Source organism: Phocoena phocoena, chromosome 17 (assembly GCF_963924675.1).
Source record: "Phocoena phocoena chromosome 17, mPhoPho1.1, whole genome shotgun sequence".
Taxonomy (NCBI): Eukaryota; Metazoa; Chordata; class Mammalia; order Artiodactyla; family Phocoenidae; genus Phocoena; species Phocoena phocoena.
Window position 1 is genome coordinate 46,559,644 of NC_089235.1, and position 21,637 is coordinate 46,581,280.

Here is a 21,637-nt window from a genome sequence, read left to right on the forward strand (position 1 = left end):
GCTTCATTTCCACAAGTTGCCTGTTTTCTTTAAGGTGGCTGCATATCTGAGACAAACTGCAAAGGTCTCTGGTTCAATCTGCTAATAGGTTTGTATTAACCTCCATGGAGATGCACAGACAGTGAACACATTATCCAAACCCACAATTCAGACGCAGGGTCTAGCAAAGGGTACTTGTGCTTTATTTCCAGACGCAAGCAGCAGCTTGGCAAATGCAGGTCCAATGACTAAATGTTAGGATTTCTGGGACATTTTGGTCTTATAAGGAGCAATCAGGAAAAAGAAAAGAAAAAATTGTGTTCCTGAAAATCTGGGTGGTGATTACAAAACTGGAGCAAAATGACAATAGCAGAATTCCTGTATTTACTACTTTATAAGAAAAGGATTCAGAACCCATAAAAAGAAATCAATGAAAATGGATATTTAATACATCTAAAATATACAAATTTATAAGCATCATGTAAAATTATAAATTAAACAGAATCATCCTATTAATAATTATTAGTAGGCAGAGTGTAAAGTATTAAAAAACTAAACAGTCTCAAAAATGAAAAAAATTAAGTTACGATATGTTGAAAATGAGATCATATTATTTGGACTTTTATAATGAGAGGGCATAAATGTTGTTGCCACTGAGAACATATTTTTGTGCGAATTTCTTCACTGAATAGGAAAAAAAAACACCCTAATCAGGAAAATGGTGATGTATTTATGAGCTATCTCCAAATATATTTCTCTGACTCCTTCATCTTCAAATACTCCTCAGAGTTTAAAAATAGTCATCCAAGTTCAATATAATGTTGTGTATTTGTGTGTGGATGGGTGGGATGAAACTTATTTAGTTACTTCAAGTTGTAGTTTGCTTGAAGGCAACAAACAAGCATTTCTGATTTGTTCCCCTTTTATTTGGTTTGATCCTCTATGCCCAGCTGCCTGTGTCGGTTTCAAAACTCTCCTGTTGTAGTGGACACACCCCAACGTGACTGCCCAGTGAGACACATCCTAGGATGATCCCCTCCCCTTGAGTGCAGGCACAACTTGTGACTTGCTCCCAAGCCAAGAGAATACTGCAAAGCCATAGGGGATAGTCACTCCCTTGATTAGGTTACACTACGTAAGTCTCCGTCCTAGCAGACTGGGGTCAGAGATTCTCCTGCTGGCTTTGAAGTCAGCTGCCACGTTGTGACAAGGCCTGTGAGAAGCAATCGACCACATGGCAAGGAATCCTAAGTGATACCTGGGAGGTGAGAGCACCGCAGGTGACAGCCAGCAAGAAAACAAGAGACCTCAGTCCTACAACCTCAAGTGAATCCTAGTAACAACCACGTGAACCTAGAAGAAAAAAAAAATCGGGCTCCAAAAAGGAACACAACCCAGCCAACAACTTGATTATACCCTTATGAGACCCTAAGCAGAGGACCCAGGTAAGATACACCCAGATTCCCAATCCACAGAAACTGCAGGATAACGGTTACATGTTGTATTACGCCACTAAATTTGTTATGCTGTTAAATTTGACAATCCACTTCAAACTCCAATAACAATTATTCTTGCAAAAAGGTTTGTGTTGCCAGTGCTATTTTCTTCCTCCGTTTGAGGACAGCAGAAATATAACCTAAAGCTTTATAGATGTGTACACCTCTGTCCAATTCAAAACTTTAAGGCAGGGCTTCCCTGGTGGCTGTGAGTCTGCCTGCCAACGCAGGGGACACGGGTTCGTGCCCCGGTCAGGGAGGATCCCACATGCCGCGGAGCGGCTCGGCCCGTAAGCCATGGCCCCTGAGCCTGCGCATCTGGAGGCTGTGCTCCGCAACGGGAGAGGCCACAACAGTGAGAGGCCCGTGTAACGCAAAAAAAAAAAAAAAAAAAACTTTAATGCAGAATATAATTATCCATGTATGAGTCTCAAAACATAAATTAGCTGAACTCAACATTTTTCAAAAAACTATTATCTTGGCACTTGAAAATTGGAGAGTATACCTTCAAACCAGTTTTTTTTTAATGTGCATACTTCATAATTTTTTAGAATAAAGTTTTTAGTTTTGAAAGTTTCAGATTTGCAGAATTATTGTGAAGCTAGAACAGACAATTCTTGTATACCCCGCTCCCAGTTTCCACTGTTATTACATCTTACATTAGGGTGGTACATCTTTCACAATTAGTGAACAAATATTGATACATGTTTATGAACTAAACTCCATACTTTATTCACATTTCCTTAGTCTCTACCTAATGTCCTTTTTCTGTTCCAGGATCCCATCCAAGACACCACCTTACAGTTAGCTGGCCAGTTGCCTTAGGCTTCTCTTGGTTGTGACAATTTCTCAGACTTTCTTTGTTTTTGATGACCTTGGCAGTTTTGAGGAGGACTATTCAGGTGTTTTGTAGGATGCACCTCTATTGAAATTTCTCTTATGTTTTTCTCATGATTAGACTGGGGTAATATGTTTTGGGAGGAAGATCACAGAGGTCAAATGCCATTCTCATCTCACATGACGTGAAGGATACCTACTATCAATATGGCATATCTCTGTTAATGTTAACCTTGACTGGCTTGAGGTAGTGTTTGTCAGGTTTCTCTATCGTAAGTTACTCTTTTTTTAAAAAAAATCTCACTCTCTTTCCATACTGTGCTCTTTGGAAGAAAGAAACTCTGTGCAGCCCCATCCAGAGTTATGCTTTACCTCCCATAAAGCAGAGTATCTACATGCATTATTTGGAATTTTTCTGCATAAGAGATTTGTCTATTTTCCTCATATGTTTATCCAATCATTTATTTATATCAGAATAGATAGTTATCAGATTTGGGTTATACCTCAATACTAGTTATTTATCTCATGGTTCAAATTGTTCTAATTTTGGTCACTGGGAGAACTTTTAGTTGGCTCCTATATCCTTTCAACATACATTGTGTCACAGTCATCATTACGAGATTTTGTTTTTGTTTTACCTTTTTTCTTTTAGTACTTCCTTACTTTCTGGCACTATAAGATACTCCAGGCTCATTTTGTACATTTCTTGCCCCAGTCCTCAATCAGCCATTTCTCTGGTTCTTTTTATTGGGAAATAATATTGAAACCAGGATTTGAGTGGTAGATATATTTATTGCTACTAGAGCATTATTGCTTCTAGGCTAAACCAGTTTTTCAATCTCTAAATCTGGAGCCTCAAAATATCCCTATATGTTTAATATATTTTAATTTATTCAACAAACATTTTATAGAGATTACCACATGCCAGGCATTATTTTAAGCATTTTGTAAATATTCACTCATCTAATTCTTGTAATAACCTCATAACAACAACAACAACAAGAGAGGTAGTTTTATTAGCCCCATTTTGTGGATGGAAAACCCCGGGCACTGAAAGGTTGGACCTGTGACAGAAGTCATGAAGCTAGTAAGTGGCAGAGCCAGGACCTGAACACAAGCATCTGCCTCCAGATTTGGGGCACTAACCAGTGCACCACATTGCCTCACACTAGTGAGGACCTCAAAGAGCATAAAATTGATGAATTAATTAATCCACCCATTTATTCTCCAACAAATTTTTATTATGTGCCTATTAGGTGCTAAACTAACCTCTGCCAGATGTTAGTTGGTGCTTAATGCCATTTGAGATACTTCTTGGACCATGGCCCAGTTTAAAATGGAAGAAGAAGTTGTTGTAATGTGCCCCTTGAGAGGACTCTGGCAGCTGCCTGGGATGAAGATGGTACATAAAAAACACTCCACTAGGTGGCTGCAGATATACTTTATTATGCTATGGGCAATATTCAAAAGTGATAAGCAGTGCCTTATTTATTTAATTTCTATCCATTATCCTTTTCACAAATTTTAAAGAGAGGGTTTATTATCTTTCCTGTATATGAAACTCCCATTTTTTTTCATAAATTTATTTATTTATTTTTGGCTGCATTGGGTCTTCGCTGCTGCGTGCGGGCTTTCTCTAGTTGCGGAGAGCGGGGGCTACTCTTCGTCGTGGTGTGCAGGCTTCTCATTGTGGTGGCTTGTCTTTGTTGTGGAGCATGGGCTCTAGGCACGCAGGCTCAATAGTTGTGGCTCGTGGGCTCTAGAATGCAGGCTCAGCAGTTGTGGCGCATGGGCTTAGTTGCTCCGCAGCATGTGGGATCTTCCCGGACCAGGGCTTGAACCCGTGTGCCCTGCATTGGCAGGCGGATTCTTAACCACTGTGCCACCAGGGAAGCCCCAAAACTCCCATTTATTATACTACTATTCACTGATAAAATATTTGAATGAAACTGTCTCTGGTGAAAACCACTGAAAACTGAGATTTCCATTTACAGCAACTGAAAGAAAATTTAAAATGTATACTTACTTTATGACTGTCGCTAGTGGGTGGTTCCAAGGGACCAAAGCTGAGATGATCTAAAAGAAAACAGGCAAAATAAATATGCTGAATGAAAAAATCTTAAAGGATTTTTTAAAGGTCATTTATCCCCACATATTTACTGGCAGAACTCTGCGAGGCATCCCATGACTTGGCCTTAGTTATCAACAACCCTTTTGGGGAAGGGAGTGCAAGTGGGGTAGAGGTAGAGCTCTCCAGAAAGGACTTGCCTAGAAAAGGCATCAGAGGCAGAAATGGGGAGTCTGGCATTGACCTCTTGTTGATATTTATAAACTCCTTGGAAGAGAATACAGATCCAAGGGAAGGGACAGTCAGGAACACGGGTCTTCATTTTGCACTTCAGAACAAGCACCAAATGAGCCTCCTTTTAGATGTACCAAAGTTTAGGTACATTCCAAAAAGAATTAGCAGACACAGTGCCATAATGTAACAATAAGAAATCACGATAAATAGGTCAATATGTGAGAGTAATGTATTGGTTAGATTCATAGTTCAGAAGAAAGGAATGATCAAAGTTGTTAGCCAGGAGGAGGCTGTATGGGAGGGAGCCTGTGAGGAGTGCGGCTCAGTGTGTCTGACTGAGAAGGCTAGGAGGAAGGGGGTGTGGTCTGCTGAATCCCATCGCCAACGGACACGGGGAGGGGGTGGTCTCTCAGATTGTGTTTCTTGCATTTATAACCTCTCTTTGAGAAAAAGTGTATTTTAGAACTCTGGGAACACTAGTTTTTAGACAATCTAATTAGTCTACCTACTACAGTTTCAAAACTATCAACAGGGTCAAAGCCCTCTTGGGAGATCTGTAAAAAAAAAAGAAAAAAAATTCCCAACTCATATCATTTAATTCTTAAATATCAGAGTGTTACTTGTATTAGGAATAAATACCAAGAAATGCAGAATTTGGGGGTTTCTAAAAATCCTCCTTTTTATTAAAAAGAATTAATTGGAGTAATTCAAGAAGAAAAGATGTTCCAACTGACATGTTAGAAAAAAATAATATTCTACCAATTTCTGTGTATTTGATGTTGTACTAATCATTGCAAAATGCATCTCAGTCAATAAACCAAGGACTCATATTCCTCCAAGCATTTAACAGGGAACTGAACACAGTTAAAGCAAAACTAGGAACTTTACCAAAGAGTTAAGAGATTTGTCCCTTTGAACATAGTTAGAGGCAATATATTTCAGTGGTAAGGACCCTCAGGCAATACTGAACCTCTGGATGTACCACAAATAATAGTTATTATGCTATTTTTAGTTCTGGCAATATAAGAGTTCTGATGTAAGACAGATTCTTAATTTTTTCTTACTACAATAATCTGTACATTTTAATAATATAGATATTTAAAAGATATTTTGGCTTAATATAATGTAATCTTTCCAAGCATGATTTCTTTTTAACTAAAACAAAAAATCTGTGAAATGGTTTTTGTATATTTTCCTTTATCTCAGAGTTACTTTGTTAACATATAAGCGCATTACAATTTGAAAAGTGATATTTTAGGCTTTTCCACTGTTAAGATGTGGAATTAAGTCAAATGAATTCACAGTGTTTTACATTTTAAAATATATAATAGTTAACTCTGTTCCAGAGCTTCAGATTTTACTGAAAACAAAACACAGATGCTGAGTTAAAGTGTCAAGGTAAATAAATAAGCAGTTTACCAGAGCTGACCAGACATAGGGCCCCAAAGGCTTTCTTTAGTGTCAGAGTGGACAGGCCATTAAAAACCAAGCCTGTCGCTGGCATCCAAGTCAGCTGGGTGAGACCAGGAGAAGAGGACACCACCCGAGAGCTATCAAAGCTCTGCCTGTTCTCTATGCCACTGGACAAGTCTCATTGATTTGCTCACAGAGGCACACTGAAACAGCCTATCTTACCTAGTTTTTCTCAGAGATTGATAAGAAAATGATGGAGGTGGGGTGGGAGGGGCAAGGACACATGGGAAAGCAGGTGTAAATAATCCACAGGGTATATATATGCATTGTTTATATAATAGCTGATTTCATTGAAACAGAAACAGAAGAGAAATTTTGTAGACTACATGCGTATCTTGCTAATTCAAACGATCATGTCAGGGAGACAAGGGGATAAGGTAGAAAGAACACAGGTGTGGAAGTCAGGAATCCTGGGGTCTAACCCCAGTGTGGCCGTTAGTTAGCAGGGGGCTAACTTTGGAGCAGTCACTTAGCATCACTAGATCTCTATACTCGGAGAATGTATGTAATCACTCTAAAATCCCTTTTGACATCCATTTCAAGTTGGTTCTTACTTTTCCTTTAAGATCTCTATCAGGAAGTTTATTGTTTTTGAACAAATGAATACGGCCAGCCAAATCAGCTTTTTCAGAAGGCTGAAGCGAATCCTTTTTTAATGGTGATAGTGCTTAAAATAGTCACCGTATATATTTTGGTTTGCATACACAAACTTCAAGGTCTATGATATGAAAGTCTGAAAACATTTGGATAAAAACTGCTTTAAAAGGTTTTAAATGTTATATGAAGATATTGTACAGTTACCAACACCATTTAACCATTATTTCTAACTACCTGGTCAGTCAGCCATACCATCCATTCATGCTAACAACGAATGAAATGGTTTCTGATCTTAGTGTTGGTATCTAATTGTTTACCCAAAACATGGCATTTTCACTGAGCAGTGTATTCTGACAAGTACTTATACATAGAATCAAATGGATTTTTACATTTCATTTTAATTTGATTTAATAAGTCTAGTAATTTGAATTTCAGCATCTAACCCTAACTTTCCTCTGGAAGTGAAAAAGGCTTAATATTTATTCATTTAGAAAAAAATGTACCGTGCTCCAAAACAGAATTCAACTGGAAACAGATGATATTCATCCTCTCAGCGGCACTTAGCATAAGCTAAATATATTCACAGCACAGCTGACCATTTATAAACGCAGCTACCATCACAACCAGAGAGCTGTGTCAATGGCAGTCCATTCACTGGTCTGAAGTAAAAAGCCATGAATCCTGCTAGGGTGGAGGCCACGTCTGAACATCGTGTAATCAACACTGGCTCTACTTTACACAAATGTTTAATAAAAATATTTGAAAGCACTTCATTGTCTTGTTTTCTACTTTTAGACTGAGTACTTAAATGAGGATTAATTTAGTACTTTAGTACTTTCCACTTCAGGAAACACGGACGTTAAGTATGGAGGCAGCAAATTTAATAGGAATCCAGTTTCCCTCAAAGGACCATTGCTATTGCCCCTGTTTCTCACGGCACAACCTCACTTGGGCTAGGTGCTCTCCTGAGCTTCCTTCGGATGCCATGATTCACTCTGGTGCCATGACTCTGGGGCTCAAGTTGTGAGGAATAGATATTTTTCTCATTTCTTTCTCAGACCTGGTCGTAAATTCAAAAGGCACGTTATGAGAAAATAAAAACAATAATAGCACAAAGAAACCAACCTGATTCCAGAGAAGAGAGATCCCCTAAATAGGGGGTTAGAGAAATGCCTTATTCAGCTAACTGGTCAGTCAACAACAGAGAACTGACGAGTGCAGGAATTCCAAGCCACCTGCGATGCCCCTCTTGGGAGAAAGGCTGGCTGGCTCACAAGCAGAAAAATACAGTCATCCAATAGCCACACATAAGGGGTGTGTGTTTATCCATTCATTCAACAAACACTAATTTAGCATCCACAGTGACGCAGGGGCTAGCCCTAGAAATGAATGACATGACTTCACCCCTAAGGGGCTCACCTGCTAGACAGGGCAAGCCAGCTAGTCACTTATGACAGACAAGTAAGCAAATAAACTAATCAGAATGGGAGCAGCTGAATGACAGACTCATCCAAACATGCATACCCAATCTGAGCAACACCTCCACACACTCCTCACTCCTTCCTTTCCCTTACGGTTGTTCTCATTAGTGATTTGTCATTAGCCCTGTTGCCACTTTATGTCATCTATTTATTTGTTTCTGTTTGGTTGTCTGCCCCCCCCAACTCAGGTATGTCCTTGATTTCTTGGGTTCACTGAGGTAAACCAGCCCCCAGAAGAGAAACTGACACCTAGTAGTTGCTCAGTAAATATCTGTTTACTAAATGAATGTATGAGTGAATAAACATCATAGAAGTTACTCAGAAAAAGGAATGACTGTCTAGAAAGATGGGAGGAAATGAGGTTGAGTTCTTATAAAAGGCAATTAAATTTTGACAAAGAGGAAGTTGAGAAGTCAGTTGAGAGAAATTGGCTTAGCAGGTCTTCAGAAACACCCAGCTATAGGTCTGTGGAGAACAATAGGTAGTTTTGTCTGTCCAGTGTCCTGTACTCAAGGCTTCGGTGGGGCGGCCAACCCCAGACTTCACTCTTCTTACCACGGGGGAGGGCCCAAACCCGAGCTGGGCCATCTGAACCTCCCTCATGGGCATTCAGGGGCGACAGGACAAGAGGCTGTACGGTCAGCAGCGCAGCACCTCACAGGATGGTTTACTCACTCGTTCTCGCTTTGAAGACCCTCAGTTGCCCTGGTTCCTGCAGGCCCCCAAGGCCTCTTCCCTCAGTCAGCTCTTGCCTCAGTTCTATAAGCTATTTTTTTCAGGCTCCAGTCAGTAATTGCCATTTATTTCTGTTGGTCACATCCAAAGCTCTCTATGACCACAGGATCTGATTAAAGATGAATGTGGTTTACAGGGACTCTCAGGAAAGAATTTTTCTCGAACACTGACCATGTGCAGGTATTGAGCTAAGCTCTCTACAGGAGTTATCCAATTTAATCAACAGAACCATCTCTATGGGTGCCCATTCCCACTTTAAAAATGAGGACTCTGACGTTTACAGACGTTAAGTATCTGAGCTTAGCTCAGAGGGGCATAGGTGAGCTGACTGAGGTAGGCAGGGCCCAAAGGGAGTTTGGATTTTATTCTGAGTGCAACTTATTCTCCCATTATTCCCATAAGAAAACACATCAAAGAAAACAAACCTAAAAAAACAAGGAACATATTTTAACAAATATTTTCATGTCTATTAATGCCGAAGCAGCTGACAAAGTGCTATACTCTTGCAATGCAGGGCTGCAAATTGAATGACGAGCCAGGAACCGAATGGAAAATGATCCTGCAAAAAGCTTCACATGGCAACTGTTCTATGAATCCTTAGCAGATATGAATTAAGAAATGGACAATCTCTCCAAGATCTTACGAGGTAGATGATGATCTGCATTTTATACAAGGAAAATGAAGTTCAGAGCGGTCCATAGCTAATTAGGTGGAAGAACCAGAACTTATGACCAGGCTTGTCTGACATCAAATCTCAGTCATAACCATAATGCCACACTTCCCCCAGATTCAATTTAATGAAATACCATGTTGTTTGATCAACATTACTGAAGAATTATGTAAGCCTCCTGCACCACAGAGATTCTGTAAAAAAAAAAAAAAAACTTTAGAATATATACCTTGTTGGATGAAAATTTTTCACATTTTCTGCACTTTGTATACCAAACGCCCATGTTAGTCACATGAATATGACTGATCCATGTTGCTGCCCTCATGCACTTTGAAATGTAAACACCTGTTTGCTCCGAAAGGAAATGAGCCTATATTACAGATTCAGAACACTGTATTATTATTTTAGTTTTCTGTGTTTTATTTTTTCCTGTCTCTTTATTCACTTTCGAGACTTTATTTCTTGCAATTTTCAGTGTGACTGCCTCTTGAAACTTTTCCCTGGATAGTAACATGCTATTTGCTACTTACTTGGGATTAAGAAACCTGACCACTTTGTTTGTTAGCATTCTTAGTAAAAGAATAAAGAGAAGCCAAGCAAGGAATATTAAATGCAGAAACAAAGGGCTGTGGAAGATAATGTGGCCTGGGGGCCTGACTTCAAAGGGCAGGCCTGCAGGGTGTCCTCAGAGGAGGGTAGGGAATGAGCTAGAACAGAGAGCAGAGGCCAGACAGTGTAGGCCACAGATCATCCAGAAGGTCCTTCTGAGTTCGCAGTTTATAACACAGGGCACACTCTTTTATGGGAACAGCATTTTACATGGTGGTTGGGTTGTCAAACCATTCTTTAAAATCTTATATACAGAAAACGTTTTCCCCTCGATTCTATGAGAAAGTGAAATAGGAGCGAGAAATCAGAAAGTCAGGTAAATATTGTAAGGCCATAGGCTCTAAAAGAAAAAGGAGGAGGAGAGGCAAAGGAAGGAAGGAGGGAAAGAAGGGAGGGAGGGAGCAAGGGAGGGACGGGTGTTTCCTTGTACGGGGGTGTAGGAGGGCAGATCCAGGTTTGTGGTGTCTGAGCTTATACAATTAGAAGCCCTTTTTTTTTTTTTTTTTTTTTTGCGGTACGCGGGCCTCTCACTGCTGTGGTCTCTCCCATTGCGGAGCACGGGCTCCAGACGCACAGGCTCAGCGGCCATGGCCCACGGGCCCAGCCGCTCCGCGGCAGGTGGGATCCTCCCGGACCGGGGCACGAACCCACGTCCCCTGCATCAGCAGGCAGACTCTCAATCACTGCGCCACCAGGGAAGCCCAGAAGCCCTTTTTAAATAAATACAAATTATAAAACAAAATTAAATATAAATGGGGATATTTTTTAGAATGAGAAAAGTATATTATAGAAATTACAAATTTTAATAACTGAAAAATAGCTTAGCATAATAATACATGTTTAGTAATTAACTACCAGATACATGTATATATGGAAGTGACTGTAAAATCACATAAATATATCTTATTAAGCCCATATAAAATGTGTCCCCAACTCAGCTTCCCCTGACTGATCCCCAAAATGCCTCTGGCTATGCCAACACCTCTCCACGTGAGGGTAAAGGCAATCACAGTGGAAAGAGACAGTGCTCTTAACCAACTGTAGTCAAAGTCTCCTTTGAAAATCTTACTAAAACACATGACCAAGGAAGCCCAAGGCTAGGGTGCCTCAAGCATCCGAGCTCAGGGTAGATCCTGTGCCTTTCCCTCCCCCACGTCCGCCCTATTCCCGTCATCAGAGGGCTCTCTTCGTCTCATATCATCACAAGAGGAAGCAGAAAAGAGTCCATGCTCCTGCTTTAATCAGTCAGGAGAGCTCAGGTCTCCTGATCTAGACTCATCAAAACGTGCCACCTCCCACAAGGCACACAAGGGAAGCTGTGCAGCAAGACGATTAGCAACATGGATCCCACTGGAGCTTTATGGAGTCTTGGCTCTACATCTTCTCTCTGAGACAGTCATGAAAATAGCTGCGTCCAAATCTTCCTTCATCAGCACCCGTGTGCATGTGTGGGGCATGGGTGTGTCCCTCTGCAGCCAGGACGTCAAGTGCTCTGGCCATGACTTCAGCTTTTCCTATTCCAGGGAAGTGGTGACATGGCTGGTCTGGCAGCCTCTATTTGTTTCTACTGCAAAGCTTGTACAACTCCTTTTTTGCAGGTTTTGCCAGTGACTTGGCCTTCTGAACTGGCAGCTCCTTATCAGTGTCATATATCAGGAGCAGGTTGTGCCCCCAGCATCAGTGTTTCTGGCATCACTGAGCCTGAAATCAGCCTGGACCACTCCACCAACTTTCTTTATGGGTCTTGGGGTCAGCCGGCCCACGGGAGATTCAGTACTATCTGTATTCCAAGGATCAGTGAACATGCGAATGTCCACCCCAAGGCGAAAAGGGCATTTACTACCTAGTGGTGATTTGGACCTTACATGAGAACCTGGTCGATGACCTAGAGCATCTCCGTTACCTGAGGTCTGGGTAAGAAGCCAGAACTCCTCCCTTAGAGCTGGGCTGGGCCCTTGTCCACAAGGCTGGCTGGGTCATGCTGCCGGTCCTAAAGCACCCTGTGTGCATCTGAAGTCAGAAACTCTGCCAGAAAAATGGAAAGGAGTCGGGGAGCAGAAAGAACTCAGGGCTGGGGACTCGAGTGAAACATGTGTGACTCTAAGCCCTGAGCTGTGAAACAGTCACAAACATTATTTGGCAAGAAATACGAACATGCGTGACTGTATCTCCTAACAGATATCTCACATAACAATTGATAATCTTTCTTTTCTTCCTCTTTCTTTCCTTTCTCTTTCTTCTGTTTTTGTTTGGTTGGTTTTTGCTGTCTCTTTTTTCTTTTTAGCACAGCTCTTCTCATTTGTGGGTACAGGCAGGTCCCATGCAGAACATATCACATACATTATCTCTTTTATTTCACATAACAGTCCTAAAAAGGAGGAATCATTGCTCTTATTTCACACATGAGGGAACAGAGGCTTTGGGAGGTGACAGCTCTATTAATGGGTGTGCCAAGCCTGTTCTATTAGGAACATTCAGTATCTTTTTCTTGATAGACAGATGCCATCATAGGCTAGAGTAGAGGTCTTTCCTTTGGCACCCTGCGTTACATCCTGCCCGCCCCTCTGCTTTCTGCTGCAACTGGGGGACTGGTGGAGGGGGTGCAGACTCCCCTGGGGCTGACAGTGCTCTCCTAGGTATCTTCCAACTTTCTGCCTCCAGTCCTTCCCCAGTGCTGAGGCCCTACAGTCTGCATGTGCAGCCAGGAAGCACAGGGGACGAAAGCTCCAGGTTGGTTCTCAGCCAGGGGAGAGTGAGACTGGATGGATAAATGCCCAGCTGTCCTCCTTAAGCAACTCCCAGAGACAGTCTAAAGTAATCACATCCTTATTTGCCTACTCAAATGCCTGCCTCAAAATTTGCTTCTGGAGGGGAAATCAAACTAAGACATCTTCCAATGATCCCCTTAATTCCATTTGCCTTGTTAGCAGACCTTCTGCTTCGATGTACATGCATTTTTATATGGCTATCAAGCTACTCAAATGAAGGAATTTCTTCCCACTTTTTTTCATTAACCAGTCATTTCCCTTAACTACACCGCCTTTTAAAGAAAAAGGGATGAAAGAGAAACAAGCACGCTATAAACATCTCCCTCTTCCTCTGCTCGGAGTCCTGAAGCCCAGGCTCAAAGTCCCATTAAGAAGAGAGATCATCAGAGCTACTGACAACACCTCCTACTTTGTTCAGGTGGGAAGCAGACACCTGAACATACTATAATAAAACAAAACTTAGGGCTTCCCTGGTGGCACAGTGGTTGAGAATCTGCCTGCCAATGCAGGGGACAGGGGTTCAAGCCCTGGTCTGGGAAGATCCCACGTGCCGCGGAGCAACTGGGCCCGTGAGCCACAACTACTGAGTCTGCATGTCTGGAGCCTGTGCTCTACAACAAGAGAGGCCGCGATGAAGAGCGGCCCCCGCTTGCCACAACTAGAGAAAGCCCTCGCACAGAAACGAAGACCCAACACAGCCAAAAATAAATAAATTAATTAATCATTTTTAAAAAGAGCTAAAAACAAAACTTAAATGATAATCTGACAAGTTAATTAGTTAGAAAATATTATTTTGCTGTCAGATATTTAGGCATAAATCAGAGACAGTTCATATAACTGACTCTAAGGTTTACTTTTACACAAAAAAGCTATCTAGAATTTTTCCCCGTGGCATTGTTAATTTTCTACTACCTAGAAACAGCATTAATAGCAACACTTTTTCTTCCATCACACACACACACACACACACACACACACACACACACACCCCTTGACCCTCACACCTGCTAAAAGTCAATGATTCTGGATCTCTATCCACTATAAGTGGCGAGACTTTTGCTTGTATCTCCACCCTGACCCCGGACCACTGCTGTAGGCTGAATCATGGCCCCTCAAATATGTCCTAATCCCCAGCACCTGTAGGTGTTATCTTATATGGCAAAAGGGACATTGCCGATATGATTAAACTAAGGATCTTGAGATGGGGAGGTTATCCTGCGTCATTCAGATAGGGCCAGTGTAGTTACAAGGGTCCTCATGAGACGGAGGCAGGAGGGTCAGAGCCAAGGGAGAAGACAGTGAAAGCAGAGGTTGGAGTGACACAGTCAGGAGCCAAGGAATTCCAACAGCCTCTAGAAGCTGAAAACGGCAAGGAAATGGATTCTCCCCTCAGACAGAGCCTCCAGGAGGAACCGGCCCTGCTGACATTTTGACTTTAGCCCACAGAACTGATTTCAGACTTCTGACCTCCAGAACTATGAAAGAATAAATTTGTGTTGCTTTGAGTCTCTAAGTTTGTGGTGCTTTGTTACAGCAGCCATAGGAAACTGATAGAGCCACCTTTTCATTCTGCTACTTCATTTCTATGCTAACCTAACCAGCACCCCTTTGCTCCCCTCCCTAAACCTACACACTACATCCAAATGAGAAATCAGAGAGTAGTTTCCTCCTCATCAACCCTGAATGACATGTCCTGGGTGTTGGAGACCTCACAGCACTAGGAACCCTGTACCATGAGGACAAGAAACACTTGCATACAAGGGGTAAGAAACAATCAGATTAGGACAGCAGTCGGGGCTACAAAAAAGGATTTAGGAGTCATTGGCATATGGGTGATGGCTGAAGTCAAACCACAGCCATGCCATGCCACATAAATATATGATAGCAGCCTTGGTAGAACTAGGAAGTGGATAGGGGGTTTAGTTTGCAAATGATACCCTATCAGAGATCCACAGAAAATTAACAAAAGAAAATGTGATCTGGAGTATAATTTTTACAAATTTTTCTTGAGCTGAAATGCAATCTCAGATAGCTGATGAAGAAGATTATGTCTCATTTAGAGAAAAGCAAGCCTCACAGGAAGCTCTTGAGTTCTGTTATTAGGCACAAGGATACAAATATAGTTCCTACCCTCAAGGAGATCACAGATAATTTCATTATAATGTAATTTGTGGTATGATAATGGCGTCCCCAAGTGTTATGGGTGGGGGAGGGGACAGTTGGTCCAATTTATGGACTGAAGAAAACCCTACTGGAGGAAGGAATAACTAAGAGGAGTTTTGAAGGATGAAAAGAACAGGGAGAGAGAGGGGAACATTCAAGGCAGAAGAAACTGCACAGAATAGTGGAGGTAGTTAAATGAATATGAGTAGATGAGTTTGCCCAGGAAGATAATGCATAATGAAAAAAAAACAAACAAAAAAAAACAGGAGCAAGGACAGAGCCCTGGAGAGGAGGAAGGATTAGAGAAGGCAAAGGAAAAGAAGCCCACGAATTAGTCCAAAAAGAAAAAGAGAAGCAGGAGGGAAGTCTGGGGGAAAAAATCGGTGAGGGTAGAGAGCTTCAGGTAGGCAGGAGGTGAGGAAATAACTGCTAAAAGGACCAGAGGAAGCCATGAGGGAATTTTCACAGAGCGGATTCACTGGATGATGCTTGTAAACACCGGACTGCAAGGGGCTTTCACGTAAACGGAAGTAACGAAGTAGAAGTAGATGCACCATGTTCAGTCTGCCCTTTCCAGTTTCTTGGTTGAGACAGGAATGAGAACCATGCCTACTCGTCAGCTTTTTAAACTTTGGAGAGCAAAATAGGCTTCATAAGCCGGCACTGAAAAGAATAGATACGATTTAAATACACAATGAGAAGATAAGAATCAACTTGGACCATCCTCCTCAGACTAAGGCAAAGCTGAAATAAGTGGAAATATCACCACAAGAACAGTGGGGCAAGCTGGCTGGGGAGAAGAAAAATGTTTTAAAAGTGTGAGACTACATATTAAAAAAATTATCAAAGAAGTCTCAAATTACAGATCCCAAGAAGAAATAAGGAGATCTGGAAGCAGATGAACTAGAGAAATAAGTGGAAATAAGTTACGAGGTTTAAGACAAAGAAGTAGATTCTACATCAAAGGGGAAAAATAATTAAACAAAATATTATGAAAACTACAAGGTAAAAAAATAAAGGAGGAAAGCTCATCTTAATTGATGAGGTGTCTGGAATGCAGACTAGTTTTAACCAGGCACGCTTTTGTAAAGCACACAGAAGCTAAACGCACACAAACCAGTGGTGAGTGTTACTAAGTAGGTTCTTAGTTCTGAAGAACTAAGACACAATGATAAAGCAGAAGACAGAGGAATATTTTAAAAACCCAATTTCGGGCTTCCCTGGTGGCGCAGTGGTTGAGAGCCCACCTGCCGATGCAGGGGACGCGGGTTCATGCCCCCGTCCGGGAGGATCCCACGTGCTGCGGAGCGGCTGGGCCCGTGAGCCATGGCCGCTGAGCCTACGCGTCCGGAGCCTGTGCTCCGCATCGGGAGAGGCCACAACAGTGAGAGGCCTGCATATCGCAAAAAAATAAACTAAACAAAACAAAACAAAAAACCAATTTCTACAGTCACTTTCAAATTTAGCAAAAATTTCCTAAGGACTGACCTAAGGGGACAGAATTACATTTACATAACAGCATAACTTAACAGCAATAAACACAAAATGAAAAATTGAGTTTAAGGAGGATGTTAAAATGTTCTTTTCATGCAACCCCAGTAGCCAGATAAGATGTTGATGGATCTAGTATAAAAGTGAAGAGCTTAAAACCCACAACAGAAAACAAGTGATTAAAATGGTCAAGGAAAATAAAGAACAAGAGGAAAGGAATCATTTGTAGTGTCAAATGCTGTCAACAAGCCCAGTACAATGAACACTGAGAACTAATCATTCCAGTTAGCAGGACAGAGGTCACTGGGGACCTTAACAAAAGGTTATGGTAGCTTTCTGGTTACACATATCTGGATAATCTTGTGAAGAAAAGATCAAAATTGTACCATCAGGATGGACAGGCAAAGAGCACGATCCAACTCAGTGTTGTCATTTCTAATCATTTTCTGATAGTAATTTCTTTGCTGAACAAGCAAAGAAATAATGGTTAAATTTGCAAGTGGCAACAGAAACATGCAACAAGTAATTGCATCCTGAAAAAGTCTAAATAATGATAATGACCTACAGTGTATCCTCAAGCCTGAGGCTGAGGTCAGACCTTCACCTTATGCTGAGCACAGGCACATGACCCCACAGATCCCTGGTCATTACCTGTGATCACCAGTGACTGACTGGCCTTACTGAAGGGCTGGGTCATCCTTGTATTCACTTCTGAAAGTCAAATAATTAAATCTTTTTTTAAATTAATTTTTTATTGAAGTAGAGTTGATTTACAATGCTGTGTTAGTTTCAGATGTAAAGTGATTCAGTTATATATGCATATTATATACATTCTTTTTCAGATTCTTCTTTATTATAACCTTCATTATAGGTTAACAAGATATTGAATACAGTTCCCTGTGCTATACAGTAGGTCTTTGTTGTTTATCTATTTTACATATAGTAATGTATGTCTGTTAATCTCAAACCCCTAATTTATCCCTCCCTCTCTCCCCCTTTCCCCTTTGGTAACCATAAGTTTGTTTTGTATGTCTGTAAATCTATTTCTGTTTTGTAAATAAGTTCATTTGTATCATATTTTAGATTCCACATATAAGTGATATCATATGATATTTGTCTTTCTCTGACTTACTTCACTTAGTATGATAATCTCTAGGTCCATCCATGTTGCTGCAAATGGCATTATTTCATTCTTTTTTACAGCTGAGTAATATTCTGTTATATATATATATTTACTGGTATATATATATAGGTATTATTATATATTGTTATATATTCTTTACCCATTCATCTGTCAACGGACATTTAGGTTGCTTCCATGTCTTTGGTATTGTAAACACTGCTGCTATGAACATTGGGGTGTTAAGAGTTTTCTCTGGATATATGCCCAGGAGTGATATTACAGGATCATATGGTAACTCTATTTTTAGTTTGTTAAGGAACCTCCAGACTGTTCTCCATAGTGGCTGCACCAATTTACATTCCCACCAACAGTGTAGGAGGGTTCCCTTTTCTCCACACCCTCTCCAGCATTTATTATTTGTAAACTTTTTTTTTGATGATGGCCATTCTGACCAGTGTGCAATAATTAATTCTTGCCCTGTCCTTACTCATTCAAAGGATGGAGTATAACATGCAGGTGATGACATTATATACCTAGTTAAATCTGGTATCTACCAGTGCTTGCATTTGACCAGGATTCCCAAGGAGAGGGAGAAAGCACATTTTCACCACTACACAAGGCAAGCTTTATCTCTGTACCTTGATGCCAGAAGAAAAATTCTTCTGTAATTGCATGCCAGGTCACTGATTGGCTGTTAATAATTGTTCAATGGATTAATGAAGGGATAGGAAAGAGGAGTGCAACCACAGCACAAATTAGTATAAGCAAATGAAGTTCTTTCCCACAATCTTGGTGAAGATGGATAGCATTTTACTTAATGTTCCACTTTTTCAGTGTTAGAGAAACTTACGGATTCAGATTAATTGAAAGGAAAGCACATCTTAATTGATGAAATGTCTGAAATGGAGACAAGTTTTAAGGGAGGCACGCCTTTGTAAATCACACAGAAGATAACTGTACACAAACCAGTGGCAAATGTTACTAAGTAGGTTGTCTCCCCAACCCTTTCAATGACTTAGGTAACAATTATTTTTAATTAATTATTTCTCTCTATTTGCAAATAGGAGATTCTAAAAGCTTTAAGTAGCTTAACTTTTCTCCCTATCACCGTTCTGGCTGACAGAAAAATTTGCTTAGCAAAGCCCCTCTTCTTAGTAAAAAAAAAAATTAACTTCTGCTTAGCCCTGTCTGAACAACTACAAATTGTGATTTAATTAATGATGTTTTATAATAATTAAATTTAGTATATTTACCAACATATAACCTGGCAGTCTCACTGCATCAACAATCCTGGCAGAGAGAAACTAATATTGTGGAATACCTGCCATTTCCAAGGTAGTTTCCGTTTGATGGTGTCATTTGATCCTCATGACAATTCCATAAAGCACCTACTATTATCCCTATTTTACTGATGCTGAAACTGAGGTTCAGAGACGTGAAATAATGGCCTCATGATCAGACAGCTGGTAAGTGGCAGCGGCCAATATGACCCTAGGTCAGTCTTACTTTTTTTTTTTTTTAACATCTTTATTGGAGTATAATTGCTTTACGATGTTGTGTTAGTTTCTGTTGTATAACAAAGTGAATCAACTATACATATGCATATATCCCCATATCCCTTCCCTCTTGCATCTACCTCCCACCCTCCCTATCCCACCCCCCTAGGTGGTCACAAAGCACGGAGCTGATCTCCCTGTGCTATGCGGCTGCTTCCCACTAGCTATCTATTTTACATTTGGTAGAGTGTATATATGTCAGTCTTACTTTAAAACCTATGGGTACGTTCCTCATCACACTGTAAAATAAGATCCAATTCCCTGGGAGCCAATTCAGTGTATAAAAGGAGCTTTTAGGAGAGTGGCAGTCAGCATGCATTTATTGCTATTTTTTCATCACTTAACATTCTTTTCAAGGTTAAAGTTGTATTCTTTGAACACTTAATACATATCTTAAGGGCAGCAGGTTTTGTTTCATTTGCAATTTTGAGAGCAGTACCTGGAAGAATATTCTTGACCTGGCATGTTGAGATGAATCTCAAATACTTCTAGAAAATTAATTATTAAGGCAGAGATCCAGGGAAAATCGGTTGCCTTGGGTAGCAATAGGAAGGGATTGGGTTCGATATCAAGAAGTACTTCCTGACAATAAGATAAGATAAGCACTGAGATGAACCAGGGAAATTTAGTGACACTCCTGGATGAAAATACATAACAATCATTAATCCATCATCTGTCAGAGGAAATGTGTATGGAAGCAAAAAGATGATCCGTTTTAAATGACCCCAACATGCCCTTATCAAATGTTGACACTAACAGTTAAAATACAAATTGTTCTGTGTTCTTTTATGGGATGGTCAGTCAGGTGTGGCCATAAGTGGAAACATAGGAGAGGCTCAGGAAAACAAAAGTTTATTATATTCACAGGTCCTAAGAACAGGAAGCACACCAGGCCATGCAGGGCTCCATGGGGAAGCCTCAGGGTAGTTGGGTGGTCAGGAGGCAGAAAGCAGGAGCGAGGGGGATTGGCCAGAGCCTTTATAGGGGTTTCCGCGGGAAAGGCAAGGCAGGGGAAAATAAACAGTTCTAAGATTGGTTAGTTTGAATAATTCCTGCAGGTGGGGCTTTAGGGTCTATATAGGGGTGGTCTCTGGTTGCGTGGTAGCAGGCCCTGGGATGACTTAGGGGAGGGGAAATACGGGCGTGGTGTGAATCTGCCAGATGCAGGAGGTTAAGACTTTGGATTGATTAGTTTTCATATCAAAGGTATGATCCCACTGACCCTTTGCTATCTCTAAGAACTGGGTAGCCCAGGGAGGGGCAATCTCTCCCCAGTCAGAAAGGTTTTTAAGGTGTGAGAACATCATAATATATAGAAAATTAAAACTTTAGACCAGAGACAAATATACTAAAAAGCACTATATGTCTGAATCTGGATAGAGCTCCAGCGTTAGTTTAACCTGCAATGTGACAGCCTTTGTCTCCCACTGAGCCTGTGCAAACAGCAGTAGGCACAGCTGGTTTGGGTAACTCAAGAGAGCAAACACAGTATAATGAACACGGCTGTTAAGCCAACAGACAATTCAAACCCAGAATGAGACAAGATCTAGGTTTGAACAAAAGTATTACAATATATTGGACAAAGTTCACAGAAACTAATCTGGCAGCTGCAGGATGGAAAACACAGAAGAAAGGTGAAAGGTCTGTAAGCTAACGGCACATCACAAACAAAAGCCAAATCCCCATTGCCACAGAGAGCACATTTGGATAGATCCAGAGGCTTCTGAACAGAACCCATCTCCAGAGCTATAAAATATTTTAAGATAAAATATTACAAATGTTATTTACAAATGCTTTTTTAAGAAGAGGGGAAATACCAACTTTTCACCAACAAACAAGGCCAACACATTTAAGAGTTTACCCTTGGAGCTTCAAGATGGCGGAAGAGTAAGACGCGTAAGAGTAAGACACGTTCCTCCCCACAAATACATCAGAAATACATCTACATGTGGAACAGCTCCTACAGAACACCTACTGAATGCTGGTAGAAGACCTCAGACCTCCCAAAAGGCAAGGAACTCCCCCACGTACCTGGGTAGGGCAAAAGAAGAAAAGAAGAAAAAAAACAGAGACAAAAGGATAGGGACGGGACCTGCACCAGTGGGAGGGAGCTGTGAAGGAGGAAAGGTTTCCACACACTAGGAAGCCCCTTCGCGGGCGGAGACTGCGGGTGGCAGAGGGAGGAAGCTTCGGAGCCATGCAGGAGAGTGCAGCCACAGGGGTGCGGAAGGCAAAGCGGAGAGATTCCCGCACAGAGGATCGGTGCCGACCGGGCACTCACCTGCCCGAGAGGCTTGTCTGCTTCCCTGCCAGGGCGGGCGGGGCTGGGAGCTGAGACTTGGGCTTTGGTCGGATTG

At 41.2% G+C, this 21,637-nt stretch overlaps 1 protein-coding gene across 1 annotated transcript in view; it reads right to left on the reverse strand.

The window, feature by feature from the left end:
- Positions 1-21,637, reverse strand: part of NCALD (neurocalcin delta) — a 412,094-nt gene that overhangs the window by 178,864 nt on the left and 211,593 nt on the right. The window contains exon 3 of the mRNA XM_065895666.1: positions 4,339-4,388. The gene's annotated coding sequence lies outside the window, so the exon portion shown is untranslated. The remainder of the gene's footprint in view (positions 1-4,338; positions 4,389-21,637) is intronic.